General features: G+C 37.2%; 1 protein-coding gene across 1 annotated transcript in view; it reads left to right on the forward strand.

Annotated features, from left to right (window-relative positions):
• KCNB2 (potassium voltage-gated channel subfamily B member 2) overlaps positions 1-20,088 on the forward strand; it is a 413,989-nt gene that overhangs the window by 2,963 nt on the left and 390,938 nt on the right. The window lies entirely within an intron of this gene.

Consider the following 20,088-nt stretch of genomic DNA (forward strand, 5'->3'; position numbering starts at 1 on the left):
TTGTTTATATTCTTAAGATTTTACATAAAATCGTGATTCCTATTATTTTCGCAGAAGCTTCAGACAAGTGGACAGTACAAAGGCATTATATGTGATTTCTTTTTTAGCCCAGCATTTTTTTTTTGTTTTTTTTTTTTTGTTTTTTTGTTTTTTTTTTTAAGGCTAGAGTTTATGACTTTGTTACTCCCCAAGTGATAGAATAAACTTTATAGAGCAGAGCAGCATTAGGTTTTTTAGTCACATTCTACAAGTATCTTTATAGCCTAGATCTGTAGGACATTCTGTTTCATTGCTTATTTCCTCCTTGTGCTTCTTAAATATGTATTGCCACCAACTCTTACCTGCAAGGACTAGTTGTGAGGCAGAAAGCCATGTGTGTGAGACCAGTAATCCCTTGACCTATGTAAGCCAAATCCTTTTATTTTATCTTAAAAAGTGCCTGTTCCTATAGGTTGAATTGTAACTATCTTTGCTATCTGATTTGATGTCCCATAGCCACTCGTTGACTCATTCATTAATTCACTTATTACTTACTAAATATGTGTGTGTATGTATATATATAGGTATATGGAGAAGAGTGCTTGAATAGAATGTAACAAATGCAAAAAATATAGAAGCTAGGCCCTCCCCTCAAGAATTTTTTAAGGAAAAAATAAAACTTGAAAAACTAATTGAAAAATCAGTTGTAGTTCAAAATGAAAGATCTTTTCTATACAGAAATGCACTTAATACTTAGCAAATTAATTAAGACAAATCCATGAAGAGGATCATGAAAATTTTCACAAACTATGCATTTGGCAATTGTTAGAAAACAGTAATAGTAATAATAATATTATTAAAATATTTAATTTTAAATTTAAATTAGAGTATTATGATTATAAGTAATACTATTTTATTGACATATGTAAAATAAAGTTATTGTTATTATTTATAGCACTTACTTAAGGCACATACTGTTTTAAGCATTTTGCAAATATTATTTTCATTCTCACAACCACCCTGTGGGGTAGCTGTCAGAAATGCCCTTTATTATATAGATGTGAAAACTAATGTTTAGAGACTTTTCTTAACTTGTCTAAAGTCATACAGGAAATAAATGGTAAAGTCAAGCTTGAACCTAGGTGCTCTGGCTTCACTTAACCACTATGATATTCAGAAGTGTTAAGAATGAGCCCAGGCAGAACAAGAAAAAATGCTTGCAGTTCCTAGATTTATTTGGAACTGTATCTTCTCACTCACCAAAGGATGCCCTGGTTATTACTACAGGGGGATGCTTGAAAAAGGCCAAAAGTAAGAGAAAACCCCCATATTTTCGACATGAATTTGAAATAAGAACGTAGTTTAGATTTTTATAATGTAGGTGGGATTTTATCAGAATGCTAACACATTAGAAACTACTAGCTTTACAGTGACCACAGAAAATGAGGCTGGCTGATGCAGACGATCTGACTGGTCATTTTATTTTCATTTTCAGGTTTTTAAAAACAAGTTTGTGAATTATTTTGAACATAGTGTTACAAATATGTTTAATTTAGCTACTCTTAGAATTATTTAATTTTTAATTATTAGTTTCAAAATATAATTTTTTACGCATGTCCCCATTTTTTTCCCTGTAAAACATAACGCGAATATTTCAATGGAAATTAAAATATAGTTACTTAACAGATTTACATACTACTATAGTCTCTAGAATGCTTTTATTTTATTAAGTGCAGAGTTACTATGATAAAATTATGAAAATATAGAGATTTTCATCAAGAAAAGTTTATATATTTGAAGAAAAGTTTTTTCTAAATAGCTACAACTTCTGTTTGTGTGAACAATGTCATCCAGATTAAATTTCAAAGCTAAGATGATTAAATATTGCCTGCAGGAAGCCATAGAATCAAATATTTAGATATATCCTCATGATTGACATTTTAATTTTTCACACAAATATTAGGTCTTATATATTCAATCACATTGTATAGCCAACCTTGAACCTACAATTGGCTTATTACACAAAATTTCATTTTAAAAGTTTGGGTATTTTAGAACTTATATACGTTTCCTTATAAAAATAGTACTTTAAATGATGTTTAGGTCCTCAGACCAATCCACCAAAGCCCTTTTAATAACTAATACACCTGAAGTACAGCACTGTTAGTACTAAAAAAAACCCACAGCCATTATGTATAGCAATACTCCTGGGGCATCATTTGATTTACATAATGTTTATTGGCTTCCTTTGTGTGAGACTCATTTGAGATACAGAGGTGAATGCAGTACTGCCTAGATCCACAAGGAGGAGAGAAAATGGAGAGGGTATTTGTACACAAGTAACTGACATTAGGCAGAATGAAGTAAGCAATATAAGACCGATAGGGGCAAAATACTGAATAATTGATTCCGAGTTCTACCATGAAATCCAGGGACTTCATATCCCTTTGGGGTTCTTATTTGGTAGTTCATCCTAAAGGTGTCTACTGAGCTTCTGTGTGCTAAGTCCTAAGCCAGTTATTAGAGACATAAATATGCATAAGACACCATGCACTCACAGCCTACACTTGTAGAGAAATAAATCACAACCAAATATTATAAATGCTATTGATAGAGTGGGATGGCAATTCAGTGGAGTAGTTGTATGACAGAAGCATCCCAACAGTAAGAAAATACAGTTGTTTTGAGTTTCTAAATATATTTAGAGCCACGACACTATACTCAGTCAGATCCAATACCCCCTTTCTATAAGCAATACTTTGTAATGTCCCCTTTACTTTCCTGAAATAATATTTATAGTTAATAAATCATATTTACACATATAACATTTAAAAATCAATATAAATTCCCTATCTGTAATAGAGTAAATAAGAAGAAAGCAGCTTAAGATAAAGTAGTAGGCTTATCAATATGTGTATGCTCAGATATAACTACACTAAAAGATGTACTAAAATAATCAAATGATTGCTACTTAAAATGCATAAGTTTGGATAAGAAGATAAGTTCAGATAAGATTAGAAGATAAATTTGGATAAGATGATAATATTCAATTGAACATTGGTGACACTTTTGTATATTTGGCATTTTGAAATAAGAGCAAAATAAATATATTCATTGAGTGTGACAGCAGCAATTACAAACAGATGTGGGTGTACTGGATTAGTGAATCAGTTAACAGGAGCAGCATGATAGCTGGTGACATAACTTCTCAAAATGGTGAGCAAATCTTGGTGATAGCACCTTCTATCATTCCTAGAAAATTCCTGTGTAAAAACGTGCTATGAACGATAGGGCTAGGGTCTAGTCACAGATAAACGCAAGCAAGTTTTTCATTTACATAGGTGTCTGGTGAGATGTGTAAAAGTTATGGAGGAAGCAGGATTTCCTGCATTCTTGGGCCTTGCCCTTCAAACACTTGACAACTTTGGGAAACTCACTCAAAAGGATCATGTTCATCTCATTCAGCAGCACTGATTATGGCTATATTCTCCCATTGAAGAAAGCCAATCCAATTCTACTGTGTGGGTGGCTATTTTGAAAAGCAAAGCTCTCTATGTTTTAGTATGAAGGTAAGTTTAGCAGCTGACTAAATACAAAATAAATAGCAACAAAATCAAACTATGTAAATTGCTAAACATTAGGGACATCCTATTAGTGGGCACAATTTGATGATTTAGTTATCACTGTGAAGAGTTTCATTTTCTATGTGGGATAGTCAGACAGGACTTCACAGATGAAGTCACATCTAAGTTCATTTTTAAAAGATGAGTAAGCATTCTCCAGGTGGAAAAGGAGGTGGATGGAGAGCATTCTAGGCAGAGGGAACAGCATTTGCAAAGCAATGTCATAAAAGGGGCTTGACTGTTGACTGAAGCTCAGCATTGGCAGTTGTAGGGAAGTGATGGGAGACGAGGCTGAAGGAGGTTGGGGATTAGGTGGGAAAGGTGTTTATGCCATCCTACATAATTTGGATTTTATCCTGAAAGATGGGTTGTTGGTGGAGTTGGGGGGGGTGGTCAACAGAAATTTTTTAAAAAGTGGTATAGTCCACTTTATTTTTGGTGACAATCTCTGAGCTAATGTGAATAGGATGAACTTTAACAGGAGAAAAGATGGATACTTTGGAGACTAGTTAGGAGCCTTTCAAGGAATACAACTAAGATAATGTCTAAGACTTGCTTTAAACAGGGATGGTGAAGAAAGGGAGGAGGGTTTGAATTCCTGATGGCAAACACTTGCAATCTAAGGGTCTCCAAGTCTTTCACCTCTCAATACAGGTAATAATAACAGGCATTAGCTTCCTTTTTTGCTTTTCAAGGGTGATTGTATTAGTTGAGGTAGCTTGAACTTCTGTACTAAACTTCCATATTTCAGTGGTTAATAGAATGGACATTTATATTTTCCTTATATGAGAGTCCAATGTGTGCATTCAATGCAGTGATTTGGGGACCCAAATCTTGCTCATGATACTAGAAACATGAAGTTCTCTGCATCCCCCTGACACTGTGGAAGAGAATGAACATAGAGAAGGCACACCCAAGTAGTGACACACCTGGCTTCCATTCACATTCTGTTGGTGAGACAGTCACATTGCTCTGTCTGTATACAAAGAGGGCTGGAGTATGCAACCTCTGGGTGGGAGGCCACTTTCCAGTCATATTTCTGTATCATGGAAAGGGAAGCATAGATTTTGCTAAACAGAAATTTCTACTATATTCTGCCCTCTGGCTACGGGTAAGAAAACCTTAACCCCAGAAAACAACCTGAATCTCACCTAGTCACTGTATCCATCTCAAAGTCCAGGTTCTATGGCTGATGCCCACCACCATTCAGTCTGGATATGGCCCCTCATTGTCTAGAAACTTTTGTACTAAAAGGCAAGTTATCGGTCTCCAATATACAGGCATACCTCATTTTTATAGTGCTTTGTTTTACTGTGCTTAACAGATGCTGTGATTTTCACAAATTGAAGGTTTGTGGCAACCCCGCATCAGGCAAGTCTGTCAGCACCATTTTCCCAACAGTGTGCTCACTTCCTGTCTCTGTGTCACATTTTGGTAATTCTCCCAATATCAAATGTTATTGTTATATAGGATATGGTGATCTATGATCAGTGATATTTGGGGCACCACGAGCTGTGCCCATATAAGATGGTAAACTTAATGGATAAATGTTGTGTGAGTTCCGACTGCTCCCCTGACTGGCTATTCCCACAACTTTCTCCCTCTCCTTGGGCCTCCCGGTTGCCTGCGACACAACAATATTGAAAATAGGCCAATTAATAACCTTACAATGACCTTTAAGTATCCAAGTGAAAGGAAGAATCACATGTCTGTCACTTTAAATCAAAAGCTAGAAAGGATTAAGCTTAGTGAGGAAGGCATGTTGAAAGCCAAGATAGGCTGAGAGTTAGTCCTCTTGTTCCAGTTAGCCAAGTTGTGAATGCAAAGGAAAAGTTATTGAAGGAAATTAAAAGTGTTACTCCAATGAATACATGAATGATAATAAAGGAAAAACAGTCTGATTGCTGATACGGAGAAAGTTTTAGTGGTCTGGATAGATCAAATCAGCCACAACATTCCCTCAACCAAAGTCCAATCCAGAACAAGAGCTTAACCATCTTCAATTCCATGAAGACTGAGAGAAGTGAGGAAGCTACCGAAGAAAAGTTCGAAGCTAGGAGAGGTTGGTTCATAGGTTTAAAAAAACTAGGCCATCTCCATAATATAAAAGTGCAAGGTGGGCCAGCCTCGGTGGCTCACGCCTGTAATCCCAGCATTTTGGGAGGCCAAGGCGGGTGGATCACGAGGTCAGGAGTTCAAGACCAGCCCGTCCAACTTGGTGAAACCCCGTGTCTACTAAAAAAACAAAAAAATTAGCCAGGTGTGGTGGCAGGCACCTGTAATCCTAGCTAATCGGGAGGCTGAGGCAGAGAATTGCTTGAACTCGGGAGGTGGAGTTTGCAGTGAGCCAAGATTGTGCCACTGCACTCCAGCTTAGGTGGCAGAGCAAGACTCTGTGTCAAAACAAACAAACAAACAACAAAGAAAAACAAAGTGCAAGGTGAAGAAACAAGTGTTAAACACAGAAGCTGCAGCAAGTTATCCAAAAGATTTAGCTAAGATCATTGATCAAGGTGGCTACAATTAACAATAGATTTTTAAAATTTCTTTAGAGACAGGGTCTCACTCTGTCACCCAGTCTAGAGTGCAGTGGCATAACAACTCACTGCAGCCTTGAACTCCTGGGCTCATGGGATCCTCCCCCTTCAGCCTTCCAAGTACTTGGGACTACAGGCATGCACCACAACACCTGGATAATTTTTTTATTAAAAATTTCTTTAATTAAAAAAAGACAGAGTCTCACTATGTTATCCACAACAGATTTTTAATGGAGATGAAACAGCCTTCTGTTGAAAGGTGATGCCGTTTAGGCCTTTCCATAGCTAGAGAGGAGAAGTCAATGCCTGGCTTTAAAGCTTCAAAGGACAGGTTTACTCTCTTGGTAGGGGCTGATGTAGCTGGTGACCTTAAGTTGAATTCATTGCTTACTTTCTATTCTGAGAATCCTAGGGCCCTTAAGAATGGTGCTAAATTTCCTCTGCCTATGCTCTAGAAATGGAACAATGAAACCTGAATGACAATGCATTTGTTTACAGCATGGTTTACTGATATTTTAAACCCACCATTGGAACCTACTGCTTAGAAAAAAAAATTCTTTTCAAAATATTACTGCTTTTTGACAATGTTTCCCATCACCCAGGAGCTCTGAGGGAGATGCACATGGAGATTAGTGTTTTCATGTCTGCTAACACAATATCCACTCTGCAGCTCATGGATCAAGGAATAATTTTGACTTTCAAACCTATTATTTCAGAAAAACATTTTATAAGGCTATACCTGCCATACATAGTGATTCCTCTGATAGATCTGGACAAAGTTAGTTGAAAACCTTCTGGAAAGGATTCACAATTCTAGATGCCATTAAGAACAGTTGTGATTGATGAGAGGAAGTCAAAATATCAACATTAACAGGAATTTGGCAGAAGTTGATTCTAACCCCCATGGATGACTTTGAGGGATTTAAGACTTTGGTGAAGAAAAGAACTGCACATGTGGTGGAGAGAAGTAGAATTAGAAGTGGAGTCAGAAGATATACATGAATTGCTGTGACCTCATAAACTTGAGCAGAGAAGGAGTTGCTTCTTATGAATGAGCAAAGAAAGTGGTTTCTTCAGATGGAATCTACTCTTGGTTGAAGACGCTGTGAACATTGTTGAAATCACAACAAAGGATTTGGAATATTACACAAACTTAGTTGATAAAACAGAAGCAAGATTTGAATTTGAGCAAAGTGTGAGTGTGGCTAAAATGCTGTCAAGTAGCATTGCATGCTACTGAGAAATCTTTTGTGAAAGGAAGACACAACTGTGGCAAACTACATTGTTGTCTTATTTTAAGAAATTGCCACAGTCACCCAAATCGTCAGCAGCTACCACTGAGATCAGTCAGCAGCCATAAACATCAAGGCAAGACCCTCCATTAGCAAAAAGATACAACTCCCTGAAGGCTCAGAGGATTGTTAGCTTTTTTTTCCCAATAGAGTGTTTTAATTAAGGTGTGAACATTTTTAATAGAAATAATATAAAATACAGTATTTTATAAACATTACCTTTACATGCACTGGGAAACCAAATATTTCTTTAACTTGCCTTATTGAGGTATTTGTTTTATTACAGTGGTCTGGAACTAAACCTGTAATATCTCTGAGGTGTGCTTGTATAATGATGGATGAAGTTTGGAATCATTGCATTTAAAATTTCCATTTGGAAAAGTGAAGAATGGGAGACGTAGATCAGTCATTGACTCATAACATGGAAGAAATCCTACAGGATATTGTTAAAGGGCCCCTGTCCTGGCAATAGGGCACATTCCTTCTTTAGACCCTTGTTTGCTATCTTGGAAGAAATTCTTTGTTCTTTGTTCTATGTAGTCCAGGCCAACTTCTGGGAAGTTCTTCATTATCCATTATTCTCCATGGCCACATGCAAAATGGGTGTTGGGAAGTATACCCTTCCTGGAACTCATAGGGCTTTATAGGCCTTCTTCTTCCCAATCCAAGCCTAGATGCCTAGAGGTGGTTTTAAAGTCATAGGTTTTTTTCTTTTTTCTTTTTTCTTTTTTGTTAGGCCTGGCTCTTAATTTCTTTGATAATACAATTTCCTCAGAATTTTCATAGGTTACTTATGTATTTGCTTTCTGTCAGTTATACTACTAGCTACAGTGAAAGTTCTTTCCTATTCATAATTTTTGAAGCTGTTTCATTCCTTTGTTCATGTCTTATCCACCCATAAGTGGTTATGTTGGGGTCATCTCAAAAATAGGCTTGGGTGGTTAGGTCACTTCATTAATGAGATATTTACTGCAAGGCTGAGTCACTTTGTCCAACTGAGAGGCTATAACGGACTTCTGTTACTCAAAGCCTTTTTCATTGTTATTTCTCACCCTTATCCTCCCTAAAGCAGTGGGCTGTTGCAGCTTTATGAGGTCTTCTGTTTCAATCAATTGTTTTGTAATACTTTGCTACGGGCAGTGAGGAGCAATCACCACACCACACAGTAACATTTTGGCTCTTTGCAATCTTTTTTTCTGAAGTTATAGACCTGCCTTCTAAGTTCGCACAGTTGTGCCAGAGTATGGCAGGGTCCAGGCATCTCGTCTTCTATATCCCTTTCCTTGCTTGGGGCAATGCCACATAATTAGATTTTTGTAAAGGCAGCACTCCCACCCGCCTAACCTCAAGGTATCAATATTAGGATAATGCTAGCTCATCCTGTAACAAGCACCAGAATGTTAGCGATTTGGCATAACGAAAGTATATTTCTTATTCACATAACAATCAAATGAAGAGTGTGAGAGCACAGAAAAGGCATGACCAGTTCTTAAACATCTTGACTCAGGTGTGACAACAACACTTCTGGTTACATTCCACTGATGAGAACTAGTCAGATACCCCTCTATCTAGATGCCTAGATGAGGGGGCTGGGAGTGGGGGCTGTGAAATGTAATATTTGGCTCAACAGGAACTTCTCAGTGGCAATTCTATAAGGTGAACTACAAATTTAAATAGACAACTAGCCATCCCTGCTGTCGTCGTATTTCTTCCAAATAAATTAGGGGGGAAAAGTGTTCGAATTGCATCCACTCACTGGTTAATCCATGTTGTGGCACATCCTTTACCACACTCCTGAAAGGCTCCTCTCAGACCTCTGGGATGTCTTCCTCTGGGACACATCTCCCTCCTTCTCTAAAGCATCAATCAGTATTGTAGTGTTCTCATATATAAAAGACTCTGGCTGAGTGCATTGGGATAAAGGATGGTAATTATAGCGTAGACAAGAAACTAATTCTAATTAAATGTTAGATGTCACTGCTCCTAAAAATGCATTTACCATTTCTCATCACAGGAGTTTTCTCACTGGTCCATATCTCACGGGGACCCAGGTACCAGCCATTTTCTGGACACTTCACCAACCATTTTCTAGGTCTCTCTCTTCCTCTGGACACTTCCTCCCATCTCTTCATCCAGAATTTTCCCACTATCCTTTCTCAAGGTGACAATGGATGATTCCAAAAGACAGAGGTAGTTCATTATGCTGAACTGTTTAACTCTTGTTTGCCTCTGACTTGCCCAAGGGCACTTGCCAGTAATAGCCAAATAGCCCATTATGTTTTTTTCTGAAATAAGAAAGCAATTCTTTCCCTAGGAGGACTTACTGCTTCTTATACTCTTAACTGGCTGGAAATTGTAGCCAGTTTTTTACAAGTGCACATTCAGCTAATATTTATTAAACACTTTTCGGGTGTAAAGTACTCTGCTAGGTCATGAGGTTATACAAACTTAGTCCTTACCCTTGCGAGGCTTATGGTCTGCCTGAAAACAAACATAGAACCCCTAGATCCCTGGCAGTGCTAATTGTAGTGAGTTTGCCCCAGGCCCAAACAATTGATAATTCTTTGTATTGTGGACATTTTGAAAGGGATGGGGAGTAGCAGCATGCAGGCTGTGGTGTGCTGAACTGGGGGAGTTGAGACATTATGCTGTCATTATTTCCCAGAGATAAATTCTGTGCTCTGCTTCTGGTCACTTAGCTATTTTTTGCAGACTCCAGGTCTTAAGCTATGTGGTTCTTTTTACACTCCCCACTCCTCTTTTCTAACAGTCAGGAAAAGCCAGTCCTACAAGGAGATCAGCCAGGTATGGGAAAGTGGCATCTGGAGAGAATAGACCAAATGACAGATGGCAGTCCCAGTAGACAGGAAGTTAGACTTTCTTCCTAGGGAATGTCCTGGCCGAATATGGTAAGCAGTGTCTGGGAACAGGTGATATTTGGAGATTCAGACAGTCAGGCCTGACAGAGACAGGAAGGGTTAGAATGGTCCAGCCCCATAGGCTCAGAATGCTACCGCTGAAAGGAATATAGAGTTTAGGAAGAAGCCTCTTTTAAGTAGCTAGCAGGGGCCTACACAGTTAAGACATCTCCATTCTCAGGAAAACAGTGTTCACTTTATTAATGAAGGGATTCAGGCACAATGGACAGGACCATTTCTTATGCCATCATCAAAGCACCAATCCCACTTTCCTGAAGTTTCACTGTAGCTTACTAACTGGACTCTTAGTTTTTTATCTTGCCCTCTCAATTAATTAATTTTGCCCCCCCCCCTTTTTTTTTTACAAAAAGCATATCTGATTGTGTCACTTATTTACCTAAAACCCTTAAATGATTTCCCACTTTTCTTAGGATAAGGTCCTAAACCTTCAACTTGGGGGCCACCATATTCCTTCTTCATTTCCCAAAGCATCACTTGTAGAAGGCTGTTGTACATGACGGGCTCTGGTCAGTCTGGCCCCTGTCCGCCAGCACTATCTCAGGCACCACTCATCCCTTGTTTTCTGTTACAATTTCTGGCTTTATTTTAGTTCATCTTAAGTGTCCTGAGCTTTCTTGCTAGAGACGGTCATGCATAGTTACTTGGGATGCTCTCTCTTCCCACTTTCACCTAATAAATTCTTACTCATGTCTCTGAACTCAGGTCAAAAATCACTTGCTCAAAGAAGTCTTCTTGGCTCCCAGAGCAGGGAAGGTGTCTCATCATGCTGTCTTCTAGCACCCTGATTCCTTATGGCACTTATCCCAAATCTAACTTTAAATTTTCAGGCATTTACTCATTTAATATCAGCTTTCTTGCACTAATATCAGCATCTTTTGCAAGAATATAAACTCAGTGAAGGCAGGGATTGCCCCTTTCATGCACTTCTTTATCCATAGCACCTCTCACAACTCCATGCACATAGCAGATGCTTATTATTTGTTTGTTGAATAAATGAGTGAAGGAATGGATGGAGCTGGGGCCCATGTCAAGTTCTAGGTCATAAAATGGAACCGGGAGCCCAGTTCCCAAGAATTGCTGTTCAGCGTAGGGCAGGATAGAACCAGAGCAAGTATGCCTGATGATGAAGCACCAAACCATGACTATGCATTATTTACATTCATGAACTCTTTATATTCTTCTTGACAAGGACCAAGATGGTCCTAAAATCCAAGAGGAAGTAGAGTTTGTAAGTGGAGGCCCAGGGTATACCACTGCTGGGAATGGAAGTAGAGGTAGAAGGTGGTAGAAACACAGTCAAGGCAAAACATGGTGCTTCCAACAGAATTTTTTCTGCCATTCTTATTAAGAACAGAACTTATTTCTTATTTAAGAACAGAACTCAGCCTCATAACTTTACAGGAAAGTTGTCTAGACCAGTGCTTCCCAATAGAACTTGATGTGATGATGGAAATGTTCTATATTTGTGCTCTCCAATACAGTAGTCACTAGCCACATGAGCTATCGAATATTTGAAATATAACTTGAGAGACTGAGAAGTTGAATTTTAAATTTATTTAATTTATGTTGAAATAGCCACATGTGACTAATGGCTACCATGCTAGATGGTATGTAGGTCTAGACTATTATTAGCATGAACTACCTTAAGAAACTAAGTTTCAAAAGCAGTATGGTTTAAATTTTAGACATATTCATTTACAACCAGTGTTGGCCTCCAGTTTACCATATAAACATGTAAGCAATCTCTGGTGCCCAGTGCCAGTTTGACTTTGATGTGTATCTCCTAGGTACATCCTATTGAAGGGATTTGAATGAAGTATCTCTTATTTCTGTCCAGTGGCACTGATCTTTATTGAGGGCATTTCTATCTTTAGGCAGGCTGTACAAAGTGTGAAGTACTGTACACATGTAGAACACTTCCTCTGTAAGTATCTATGTCATGACTGTCTCACATCCACTTTTCCCAGGCAGGATTTTTTTTTTTTTTTTGTACCCTCCCCTCTTCTCTCTTTCTGTTTCCTTTTTTAATGTCTAAAATGACACAGATACAACACTGTGTCCTTTGACAAGTTCCTTTTCTTTTGCATATTGATTTCTTTTCCTTTGTGCTTATTTCCAAAAGCTGTTTTATCAGTTCAGATCCTTAACAACAAAGAAATTAAAAACACACACACACACACACACAGAGACCAAAATACAGTTCAAATCATTAACAACAACAACAAAATCTCAGAAATGATGATAGATCTTGGCTTGCTGATTAATACATTTTGGATATTGATCAGATATAATAATTTCAATATCAATATATGAATAATTTAACATAAGGCATTGCTCTTGGTTTTTCCCAGTTTTCACCTAGATAACATGGTAGTTGCATTTAATCCTTTGAAATTGCCCATTTGTCTGACTCTTGAGTTCTTTGCCCTGCTTTCCACAAATAAATAACTTTCCAGTGAGGAAATACCAGAATAACAGTGTGGTGTTTAGAAGGCAAAAATCTGAAATATCATAATAAAGTAATATTTTCAAAGAAAGAGTCTATCTTTACTCCTTTTTCCCTAGTCTGAATAGCTTAGAACAAATGTGCCTCAGGGCTTTCATGCTAAATGTTCTCAGTTCATAAAATCGTGATTATTAATCAGGCTATCATTAAATATTAAGTTACTTTTGAGATAAATGTCATTTTAAATTTGGAATCCTACTTTTTTTTTTCTAAATCTAAGGAGAGCATTTTCATTAGGCTTTATGGAAAGAGTGCACATAGAAAGCTTAGAAGCTATTAAGAAGCTACTTCTTAAACTTGGCTTCTGGTTTCATTTGAGCCCAGCCAAATAGTTTCCAGCATAATAAACACAATTTGTAAACATCTATATGAAGCTAAAGTAGAACATTATGGTCATCATTTTTATCATTTTTTTAAAATCTGGGGAGCTATTTTATTGCAGGCATTTTATAACATTCAGAATACAGTGTTTGATGGGTAGCAGTTGCTCAATAAATATTCGTTGAATGAGTTACCTCAAAGAGTTTTTAAAATTACAAATGGTGGCTAAGGCTATTGCATCCATAAATGCATACTATATTCCACAAAGCCCCATGAATTAAAATATCCATGTCATTTGCTGGTGCTTTATATTAGCTTCTCTTCTTTTACAGCAATATATTTAAATCAGGGAGAGAGTTTCAACTAGGTGCTAGTTAAATACATATTCAAGTCCGTAATGTTATCTGGGCCTACAAAACACATGCTAGAACACTAAACCAAAAGTTCCTGTAATATTCTTTGCAGTGATCCTGTGGGTTTCTTGAGAGCAAAGGGCTACTTTACCCAATTTTGCATCATCCCCCATGCTCAGTATTTAGTGACAGTCAAGTAACATTGTTTTGGAAGGAGGAGATGGAATGAGAGAGGAATAATGGATCTAAATCAGTATTTCTTATTTATATTTTATGGTCTTTTTCCATTCTGACCATTCTTGGAATAATAGAAATTATAAACTTATGTTGTAGCCAGGAATCATTAATAATAGGTTCAACTTGCCAGTATTTATAGGTTTCACTGGGTATGAGATATTCAGATTACTCTTGCTTCACATTTTTTTTTTCTTCCACTGTTTAAATTGTATATTTATTTTTGGTGCTCTGAGGTAGCAAAGTCTAATACAAATAACTAGATTCAGAAGCAGGACCTTTAGCTACTGGCCCTGATGCTGAAAAGGCCCTGGGAAGATTGTTTAAATCTACCAGTGTTTTTCATCCAGTTAGAGTGGGCCCCTTCCAACTACTATACATTTTGTATTTTCAACATTTAAAAAGTATTGGTAGGCATCTATTTTGACCATAAATCTTGAATACTAAGACAATTAGCTTTACTTCTGAAAGTCACATACTAAAACTTACGTTTAGTTTTAAAAATTCAGAGCTGCCAAAACAGTTGCCAATTCTACCATCTCTATCCATAAGAGAATTGTAACATGATAGTAAATGTTATACATGTCATTCAGGCCAAGGGGTAGACAAAATATTACAGGAATTATTTGTGGTTCACTCTCACCTTCAGTATCATGCTATTAGGATTGCTCATATTGATCTCATATTTTCGCTTATTTATTATAGGCATCCAGAATCCTTCAATTCAAAGAAAATTCCCAGTGTCTTATAAAGGTCAAGAACATGGTCTTTGGATTAAGATAATGCTGGGTTAGAATTCTGGAGGCAGCACCTCCTAGTTGTGTTGTGAGCAAGAAACTTACCTTTCTGAGCCTCAGTTTCTTTACCTGTAAATAAAAGATAATAATACCCACCCCAAGGAGAGATGAGAAATAATGAGAATTCTCACCATGTGAATTAACTGTGATAAGCACAGTGGCTACATATAATAATCACTCAATATTTGGTAGGTGATGAAAGTGATAATCATTAACAAAACTAACAAAGCAAATGAGATCATAACTTTGGCTCTCCTTCAGATACAACTCTAAGAATATCCCTACCTTCTAGGAAATGTAAATTTTACTTATGGGCATTTTGATCTTAAGCTGAAATAAAATCCAAATTGTAAATTTGTGAATCCATCACAATAGCTTATTTTACACCGACATGTTCTTTTATTATAATCCTGACTACATGCAGCTAGCAAAGATGAAAAACAGTGCTTTAAATATCACCATCTCTAAATCCAGAAAAACTAGTTCTTTCCTTGAAGAAAAAAAAATGAAAAAACCCATAACAATATTAAAGAAGAATTTTTTAAAGGAAAATAGAATCCACAATTTCACAACCGTTAACCACACTACTCCTGTCAGTGAGAATAATAGCCTTCGTTTATTTTTGAATATTTTCTCCCTTTGTCCATAGTAACATTCTCTGTTATATACTGTTGCAACCATAATTATTATGATTTTCCACACTGTTTTCTCATTGTTTATTTCAAGACTGCATCATTTGGTACAAGTCACGTGAACTCAGGGCTTCAGTTGGTCCATCTGTGGTCCCTAATTTTTACATTTTTATTTTAGAAAATGTTGATGGAAATTGATGAGTTCATGTTCCTCACCAAATGCTTTGATATTTTCTTATCAAATTTTGCTGAATTGTATTTCTAGCAGTAAATTTAACATCCTAAGATTCATAGATGCTAGTAGGTCATCTTGCCCATCTGCCTTTTTTACCATTAATTATTTATTATTGTTGTAGCTTTCCAATGTTTTACACAACAGAGACACATGGTAGGTTGAGAGAGGGGGCAGGGGTGAGGGAAGGAATATTTATAAAGTGCCATACACAGATGGATGGTTTAAAAATGCTGTTTAATGATCCTCACTATGACAAGGATGGATGGAAAACATTATTCCCAAGGAATATGGAGATGGTGGTGTCTATAGTTCAGGGAACCTCTTCCCTTTTCTGTCTAATAATGAATAGAAATAATATCTAATAATGAATAGAAAAAAATCAAGCATACAATCGATTGTGACAAAGTCCAATTTTTAAATTAATTCCATAATATCATTGATTTGTTAGAAACTTGTTTTTCATGCTTGAATCTAGAACACAATGTTTTGAGTATGAGTAGTCAGAGAAAGAAAAAATGGGACCTCCAGTTGATGCTATGCTGAGTGTCCCAAGGTGAATTTTGGAAGCGGTCTGCTTTGAGGCTGAAGGTATGGTATCTTAGTCCTTTGGGGCTGTTACTACAGGATATCCTGGACTAGGTAACTTATGAACAGCAGAAATTGATTTCTCACAGTTTTGGAGGATGGGAAGTTCAAGATCAAGGTGCTGGCAGATTTAGTGTCTGGTGAGGGCCTCTTCCTTAGAGATGGTGTCTTCTTGCTGTGTCAAGGACACAGGCTGCTCTCTGGGGCCTGTTCTGTGGACACTAATCCCATTCATGAGGGCCCTGCTCTCATGACCTAATCACCCCCAAAAGGTCCCACCTCTTAATACTATCAGCTTGGGAAGCAGGATTTCAACATAGGAATTCTGATGGGATGCAAGCATTCAGACCATAGCACATGGCCACCTGTGTATTGTGATTAGAATATACCAGGAAAGACTCTCACCTTTCCCCTCACATGATTTTCCCATCCCAGTTACTGCCCAGCATGTATTTCCATTATTATAGGATTATTTCTTTGAGGCTTCACATGGAAATACATTCTATTATTTAGAAAGAGAAGAGATCATTGTTGACAGGTATAAGCTTATATTTTGAAGAAAGAAAATGGACTCACTAACTTTGATACGTTCTTCTCTTTTACTTTTCTTTATTTTTTTAATTGGTGGAAGTGCCATCATATTGAAGAGGCCCTCACCAGACATGAATGCTGAGAAATGGAAAATTCACTTGTACAACATCTTAAACTTAAGAAATTTACCACAGTCAACTTTTTCCTATTCCTCATCAGTCCAGTCGAAGATGTAGATGAGTAGTATTCACACAGAAATCTCACAGAACCATAAAATCACAGTGACAGAAGGCACTTGAGGGCCATCTTGTCAACCTCCACAGACTAGGAGTTTCTCCTGTGTATACCTGACGGGTGATCACCTGGGTCTACATGAACACTGCCAGGCAGTGGGCCTGGTAGTTTTTTGAGGTAGCACTGTCCATTGTTGGGCAACAATAATTACTAGAGAGTTTTATATATGTACAAATTATTATCTACCTAGTTCCAGGAAATCCAGCTCTTATTTTTAACCCAGGCCTTGTTAAAGTTGGCAAATAAAGGTCATCAGAACTTCTAAATAAATTGGAGGTTATCCATAATAACTGGTAGTATTATATTATGTTAACCAAAATATCTAACAAAACAAACAAGATACTAGTGCTTTGAAATTTATTACTTATTCATTCATTTCTTGGGGAGTAGTCCACAACATGTGTTAAGCATTCATATTAGGTGACACACTAGCTAGGTACAAAAGATGCAAATATGGATACAGAGATGTTTGTCAATTTTAGTAACTCACGTCAAGTAGATGTTTCCAGGTTTAAGCCCTCATGGCAACTTGTACTTTGCTGTTGTTGCTTTTATTAGAATTGTAGTTAGTTGCTTGCATGTTTGTAGAATATCTGTTTACCTCCATGAGAGTGTAAGCTGCACCATGTCAGAGACTGTGCCTCAAGCAGCATAGGAGTTCATACATGTTTGCTGCATGATAAGAAAGGATTCTAATTGAATGGTTATAATGAGAAGAGCATTATAATAGATAAAACAAACTTCTAACCCACTGAAGCAGGAAAGATTAATTCTTTCTGGGAAGGTACTTATTCTTGATCTTGAATAATGAGTAAAAGTTTATTAGGTGGAAAATGCGGAAAAGAACATTTCATACATAGGAGTCATATTGAATTTGGGGAATGGCAGGTAACATGAGGTAGCAGGAATAAGAGGAAACTGAATTTTAAATAAATAAGGAAGGAAATAATTAAACCTGATTATTTACTTTTTTAGTCAACTAATATTTATTGCACGTCACTTGGGACACAATGATGAATAAGATCAGATGTGATCCCTGCCCTCCAGGAACTTAGAATCTAGTGAAGAAGATGGATATTTATCAAATAATCAAAGTAATCATCCTAACAAATATAAAATTGATGTTATGACAAATGCTACTACAGGTGAAAGGTACCTGGTTCTATAAGTTCTTACAATAAGAGGATTATTATATTGTCAAGGAGGTCAGGGAACAATAAGATGTGATCCTTGAGTTGATATCTGAAGGTGAAGAGGGGAAAGAAAGATGTGCAAATTCCCTGTGTATTTGGGAATTTGTACAATTTGTACAAGAGGGAGAATAGCACATTAAATAAATGAAAGAAGGATCCACAACAGAGAGAGGGGGTTGGGGGACAGCAAGGGACATGTAGAAGCACAGAAGTAAGTGAAAGATAGACCTTGCAGTCTTTGTATAGTGTTGTGTCTTTTTTTTTCTTTATTTTCTTTATTTATTTATGTATTGGAAATGGAGTCTTGCTCTGTTTCCCAGGATGGAGTGCAATGGTGTGATCTCAGCTCACTGCAACCTCCGCTACCCAGGTTCAAGCAATTCTCCTGCCTCAGCCTCCTGAGTAGCTGGGATTACAGGCATGTGCTACTACGCCCGGCTAATTTTTGTATTTTCAGTAGAGACAGGGTTTCACCATGTTTCCCAGGCTGATCTGGAACTCTTGAGCTCAGACGAACCACCTGCCTCAGCCCCCTAAAGTGCTGGGATTACAAGTGTGAGCCACCGCACCCAGCCAGTGTGTTGTGTCTTAATCCTGAGAGCCAGGAAACCACGGGAGCATCTTCTGCAAGAGATGGCGCTGACCTGCTGGTGTTTGGGCTGTAGTTTGCAGAGCTGACTGGAGAGATCCAAGGCAGAAGGAGGTTGTTATTGTCAAAACCAGTGCTAGGAAAGCAGAGGTAAGGAAAAAGCAGTTCTGGGAAGTGCACCTCTCTTTGCAAGAACACAATTAAGTTGCCTGACTGCAGCCATTACCCTTTACTGAAACAAACAATATGTAGGAGATAACTCATCTCAACTTGGTGTAGTTTGGATTAGTATTTTGACATGGGGGTAGATTAAGAAATAAAAGGTTTTTAAAACTCTGACTAGAGGTGAATGGCAAATAATAATGAGGTAGAATTTAATGGAAAGAAACTTTTATAGACAACTAGAGATCTGGGTTCTAGTTCAAGCTCAGCAACTATCAACTGAGGTCAGCCAAGTCATGTGACCTCAGTGAGTCTCAGTTTTAAAAGACGTAAATAAAGAAATTGGACCAGATCATATCTAAACTCCCTTCTGCCACATTCTGTGATTTTAGTCTCAAAACATGGAGGTATATAAAGCATGGTGTAATACTTAAGTCATAGAGACTTCTCAGTATTTGAGCTTTTAATACAGGCACATTACCTATAGCATGTTTGAGTATGGAGAAATAGGAACAGAATGATAATTTAAAGTGTATTTTTACTATGAGACAGAGCCCAACTGAGAAACGGTCTTTGTACAAGAATATTACTACAAAGGTCCTTGTACAAGAATATTACTACTAAACATTTCAGACCAATCATTACACGATCTAAAAGTTAATTTTTTCTGGAAGAGACCTTACAGATTGTTCAAATTCTATCCAAATTTCATGAAGATTTCCATATTTGGTTTCATAGAGGCTAAGTCTATCTTGTGCCAAACATCCAAATGGAATGTAAAATTTATGTCATTCATCCAAATAGTGGATTGTATCATCCACATGGAATACCAGGTAGTGACTGAAGTTCGTGATTTATTTTTCAGGATATTACTGGGTGGCCCATTGTTTCCCATTCCTTTCATTAGTACCAGTAGATTCTCTGTTGGTTGCCTTCCTTATTTTTTTCATCACCTTTCATCTTTATCCCCTTCACTACACTGTGAGTCTGGGAAGACTTGCAAAAGAAAAGAATTAGGAGGACACATCTTGGGTGCCAATATAAAGGGCACTTTAACCATCATAATAGAAAACCTAGTAGCTGAATAGCTGAATGTGGATATAAAAGTTTGAGGCCTTTTCTGTGTGCATTTTGAAGCATACTAAAAATTTCCAGCCATCACAATACCTTGTAGTCTATAAAAGGTCCAAGATGCTTTATCATTCAATATTATATTTTTCAGAATAAAGAAGGGTTTTTTTTTTTTTTCTGGTCAGCTATATTTTATAAAAGGTCATTTTTCTAAA

Source organism: Rhinopithecus bieti, unplaced genomic scaffold, assembly GCF_001698545.2.
Source record: "Rhinopithecus bieti isolate Rb0 unplaced genomic scaffold, ASM169854v2 scaffold_32422, whole genome shotgun sequence".
Taxonomy (NCBI): Eukaryota; Metazoa; Chordata; class Mammalia; order Primates; family Cercopithecidae; genus Rhinopithecus; species Rhinopithecus bieti.